The sequence below is a fragment of the Cibotium barometz genome, chromosome 26, assembly GCF_041138505.1.
Source record: "Cibotium barometz isolate CiBa-2024 chromosome 26, ASM4113850v1, whole genome shotgun sequence".
In the NCBI taxonomy this organism is placed as follows: Eukaryota; Viridiplantae; Streptophyta; class Polypodiopsida; order Cyatheales; family Cibotiaceae; genus Cibotium; species Cibotium barometz.
The window spans coordinates 49833487-49839629 of NC_141071.1; positions in this window are offsets into that span (position 1 = coordinate 49833487).

The following is a 6143-nucleotide window of genomic DNA, read 5'->3' on the forward strand; positions in this document are numbered from 1 at the left end:
AGGAAAAGATTCAATGCCTGCAAGAACATCATGGTGATGATTCCTTTTGTGAGTGCCATCATTTTTCTAAAAATGTTGTGAGTTGTGAGCCCTTTCTCAAACTTTCATGATAACCGAGTCAGGTTTCTACTATTAGAGTTTAGACATTGATTGAAACTAGAGTTTGTTTCAGTTTGAATGTAGCTTCAAGTGACCTTGTGGAATCTACTCATGCTCTTTTATTGTGCTCTCCTCATCGAAGTCTTGTTGCATGCGTAGGTAAAATTATGAGCATAATTATATTATTTAATTTGTTACACAGGCAATTTTACTTAAGTTCGGCACTATTTGATTACTTAGTAATCCAGGATAAAAATTTCAATTTTCTTTGAAAAGCCAACAAAAGGTATTCCTTGATGGTCAAAAATCTTCATTACCTTGGGTAGCCTAAGATGCTTGCAGAAAAGCAAGCATCCAGAGCAGCCCACGTGACTACCCAAGTTTTTTAAAAAGCATGCTTAATAAAGCTAGCAACGCGATTCCTACCTTGGAGGTCTCTCTCTGTGTTTGTTAGCTAGTATCGATTGCCATAGCTCTGCTAGAAAGCTCTGTTTTTCTCTTACAGTACATTATTTTTCTCCCATAACTCTTCCCTTTGGTTCAATCCACGCTTCACACCTCCCCAACAAAGGACACGCACAGAAGAAACAACGTGGATAACCAGGGAAAGCCAACCTCGTCAGCTTTTTGTTTTGTGCTTCGCTACGCTCTTTCTGCTCTCTCAAAGACTCTTTGATGGCTCTGTCGAGCTCTCTTTGGTATTCCGCACCTCTTCATTTAGCACGAGCCACTTCTTCTGCATGTAGCTTCTGTTTTCTATTCCTCGGCATGCTTCAACCACTCCTCTTTGATTGCTTTTTCTTCTTTTTTCTTCTTCCTCAGATCTTCCAAAAAAGCCTTGTCGTTTCTCAACTTGGTGTGAAACTTTGGCGCTCTTGATATGCCATATCTAGAGCTCAGAAAAGCTTGACAGATGGTGAGTTGGGGAATGCAAGCTTGAGCTTAGGGATAGCAGCAGGATAGAGCTCTAGATATGGCATAGCAAGGGTAAGCTCAACCATCACATTCTTCTTTTTCTGTTTCTTTTTTGTTCTCGTTTTGTCTTCGTTGTGCCATCGTTATTACATGAAGCTCTTACTGTGGCGCATGATTGTCAAACCAGTTCCCTTTGACAATCAATCATGTCACTCGCACCTGAAGCTTTGGCTATGGTGGATGAACATGAAGCCCATCTAACTTGGCTCATTTGTCGCAAAGAATAGTAGGGACCCTCTTTATTCTGTTGGTGTAGCAGAGAATGGAGATGTGCATTTCTGTACCTAATCTTCGCTCAACAAAAGACAGGATCTGGTATTTGCTTCAAACATCGTTCTCGCAGAGGTGTAGTGAGTGTAGCCAAGTTGCAGAGATATGGACGGAACCGGTCCTTGGATTAGCCAAAGGAGAGTGGAGTTGGTCTCAGCGGGTGCCAGCCACACTCTCTTCTCTGTATGTATTTCGTCTGCCCCTTCTAACCCAAAAGGCAAAACAACTGCTCAGTCAGACACAAGATCAACAGTTTACAGCTGGGGTTGGTAAGTGGAAAGCATGTCTCAAATCCTTTTTTTTTGCATATTGTTAAAATACAGTGCTCTGCACTTTTGCTAGATTATTTTGTTCATAATGTTCAATTTCCAAACTTGACAAAGTTGTCATATCTCATGTATGGTCCAGTCACATGCATTTGTGTGCATTTGGTTTTCTGGTTGGGTCCTTGTTACTTCAATGTGTAGCTAGTTTCAATAAGGAGGCCACAAAAGTGTCCTAAATTTGAATCAAATGCTCACAGGGGTACGCTTGGGACATGGAAATTCAAGTGATTTTTCGACACCATCGACAACGGCTTGCGCTTGCGTGGAGGCATCAGATCTTTGTTAAAACCCTTACCGGCAAGACCATTATCTTGGAGGTGGAGAGTTCCGACACCATCGACAATGTCAAGGCCAAGATCTAGGATAAGGAGGGTATTCCACTCGACGAGTAGCGTCTCATCTTTTCCAGAAAGTAATTAGAGGATGCTTGCACACTTGCTGACTACAATAGCCAGAAGCAGTCCACCCTCCATCTAGTGCTCCGCCTGCGTGGAGGTGTGCATATCTTTGTGAAAACCCTAATCGAAAAGACCATAACCTTGGAGGTGGAGAGCTCTAACACCATCAACAATGTGAAGGCCAAGATCCAAGACAAGGAAGGGATTCCTCCCGACGGCAGAGGCTAATTTTTGCTGGTAAGTAGCTCGAAGATGGTCGAACCCTTGTTGATTACAACATCCAAAAGGAATCCACGCTCCACCTCGTCCTTGGCTTGGATGGCGGTCAGTGAGGGATGTTGTCGTTTCTGAGAGCCAAGGTTTCCTTCTGCTTACAATTGGTCACCACCCAAAATTAAACGACTGAGCTTAGACATGCAAGGGAAACACCTCCAAGGCCAACACCCACGCCTGAGCTTAGACACGCAAGGGAAACACCTCCAAGGCCAACACCCACCCCAAGGGACCAAACACCACCGAGAAGAACACCACATAGGCATAGATAGCGCCGATCGCACTATAGCAGTAGGGAACCACATTCATGACAAAATTGCGAGAGGACTTTCTGGGAGCTTGATGTTGGAATTAGGGTTGCAGGAAAGCACACAAAGCTTGGAGAAGAAGAAGCAAGAATGCACACAACACACAAAGTATTAGATTGTGTCAATGTACAAAAGATAAGTTAGCCCTGGTCCTAAGTGTGTTCACACACATCACTGCCTATATATATATGGCAACAAATCTCCTCTGGGAGTGATGGTGTGAACGAGAGCTGGCACTCATGTATAGGGGAGTAGATCAGTCCACAAAGGAGAGCAAGCCCAAAGCTTTGCGGAAAGCTTCGAACTTCTCACGAGGAAGCGCCTTTGTGAAAAGATCGGCGAGGTTGTCCTGTGTTGGCACATTGGCCAAGCTGATCTCTCCTGCTGAGAGTCTCTCCCTGACATAGTGATAATGCACCTCAATGTGCTTTGTGCGAGCATGAAAAACTGGGTTTCTCGCAACTGCCAATGCACTCTGACTGTCAGTGAAGATAGAGGTGGCAGACTCCTGTCCCCAACACCCAAGTCAGCCATAAGCCGTCTGAGCCACATACACTCAACCGTAGCTGTGAAAGCTACCCTGTACTCAGCTTCACAACTAGAAGTGGCCACAGTAGGTTGCTTCTTGCTCAACCAAGATATGCATGAGCTACCGAGCATGAAACAAAAACCACTTGTGGACACTCTTGTGTCATAGCAACCAGCCCAATCTGAGTCCGAAAAAGCATGTAAATCTGGCGACAACGATCCCCCCTTGGGATAAAACAACCCAAGATGTATGGTGTCACTCAAGTAGCGAAAGATGCGTTTAACTGCCTTCCAATGCTGAGACCCTGGGCTATGCATAAACCTGCTCACCTGTGAGACTGCAAACTGAATGTCCGGCCTTGTAATGCATACATAAATGAGGCAACCAACAGCTGTCTGATAGAGTGTGACATCAAAGTGATCTCTAGCATCATGAAGACTCAACTTCAAACCTGTTTCCATTGGAGTAGCAATAGGCTTGCAGTCTTGAAGGCCAAATCTTCGCAACAATGTCTCAATATACTTTGTCTGACACAAAGCAATACCTCCATCACACTGCTTAAATTGTATCCCCAAATAATGATGCAAATGTCCCAAATCTGATATCTCAAAAGAGGCATTCAAATCAGCCTTAAAATCAGCAATATGACTTTCATTTGGTCCTGTGAGCAGCATGTCATCGACATAGAGAGCAATGATTAGATGTACATCATCCACACATTTAACATACAAAGTGCTTTCTGTTGGACTATTCTGAAAACCATGTGCAGTCAAATATGCATGTATCTTTTCATACCAAGCTCGTGGAGCTTGCTTTAAACCATATAAAGCCTTTTTTAACCTGCACACTTTTTTTTCCTGCCCTCTTTGAACAAAACCACGAGGCTGCGATACATACACCTCGTCATGCAAATCTCCATTCAAGAACGTAGTCTTTATGTCCAACTGATGTACATTCCAACCATTATGAGCTGCCAATGCACAAATGCTACGAATGGTAGTCATACGACAAGTGGGAGCAAAGGTCTCATCAAAATCAATGCCCTTTTCTTGAGCATAACCCTTTGCAACAAGTCTAGCCTTATAGCGATCAAGACTGCCATCTGGCTTTCGTTTCAACTTAAAAACCCACTTACATCCAATGGCCTTTTTACCAATAGGCAAATCACACAAAGACCATGTACCATTCTTCATTATAGCATCATATTCACTTTGCATTGCAGCCAACCAATTTTCTGATTTTTGTGCCTCATCAAATGAAAGAGGTTCTTCCTCTTCACACATACTAGACACAGCCAAAGCATAACAATCTGATGCATAAGAGGCATGCTGAAAACCTGAACGAGTACGACTAGATATAGGTGCATCAATTTTACTATCACGCAAGGTTTTCACCGACAATGCATCCAATTGTCGTGCATGGTGGAGGAGGAGTTCCTGACAATTGTTTGGACTCCATGTGCATCCCATTGAAAAAACTGTTTGAAGCACAAAAACACTTCGGACTTTGCCTTCAGTGGATATACCCATGCATGCCTTGAGTAAGCATCAATGAAAGTCACGAAGTACAAGTGTTTACCAAATGATGGAGTTTGCATAGGCCCACATACATCACTATGTACAAGTTGCAATTTGCGAGTGGCCCGCACAGAACCATCCTTTGGAAACGCAGAACGCTGCATTTTGCCCAAAATACAGCCTTCACAAACATGTTTCAATGGTGCCTCAAGAGGGGGCAATAAAGCAACCATATCAAATTTCTGCAAACGCAGCAAACTAGCAAAGTTCAGATGACCAAAACAAGCATGCCATAGTTTTGCATCTGAAATTGCCTTTTCATCAGAAACTGCATTTGCTGAATCTTCCACACACTTGTCATAAGAATTGAGCCTATACAGCCCACGAAACAAGGTGTCAAATGCAATAATCGTATCACCAGAAGTCAAATCATGAACAGTACATCTGTCATCCACAAATTTGACTACAAGTCCAAGTCTAGCAAGCGCAGAGACAGACAATAGATTCTTCTTTATCCCTGGCACATACAAAGCATCTGAACGTGTGAAAGCGCTGCCATTTGCAGCAGTAAGCATAATTTTACCAACGCTCTTCACTGGGTAAGAAGCATTATTGGCACATGTGACAGTATTCCCATTAGAGACAGCCTCAAGACAAGTGAACATATCACGATGCGAGGTAATGTGCTTTGTAGCACCACTGTCAAAATACCATACATTAGAGTCAACAGAACTACATGCATCATGTACAGATGGGTCATACTGACAATACACGCTAAACGCCCATTCTGCATCCTGCACAACATTTGCAGAATCTGCATTTGTAGAAGCATCCGCTATTGTGGCTGCATTTGACTCTTTCTTCTTTGCCTCTTTAGCTTTTAGCTTAGGGCAATTCTTAATGACATGATCATTTACCTTACAATAGTTGCACCTGGTCTTTTTCTTGCCTTTATCACAAGAGTCTTCTCAGACTTATTGTTGCTACCTGTGGAAGGAGAAGAAGTTGCAGACCTACTAATAGGAGAAGAAACAGTGGATGGGACTGCCTTACCACTTCTTCTCTGTTGGGCACAGCAATAAATGCCTGATCAACTGCACATTGCCTAGCCCTGTTTTGCCTCGACTGCGCTTCTTGCAAGAGCTTGTTGACTAAAGTATCATACTTGACAACATCAGGTCTGTCCTCAGTAACAAGTCTCCACGTGGAAGCAAAAGTCTGATATGACTCAGGTAAAGCATCAAGAACAGTCTGCACAAGAGAATGATCAGGAATAATCTCACCTGCAGAAATCAACTATTCCTTGAGATCTTTAATCTCAGCAAGAAAAACATTCATGTCATCATCTTCCTGCATAATCTTCGATTCTAGCTCTTTACGCAGGTAAGAGATTTTTGCCTCGTTACGACCTGCATACAAACCAGCTAGAATATCCCAAGCTTGTTTTG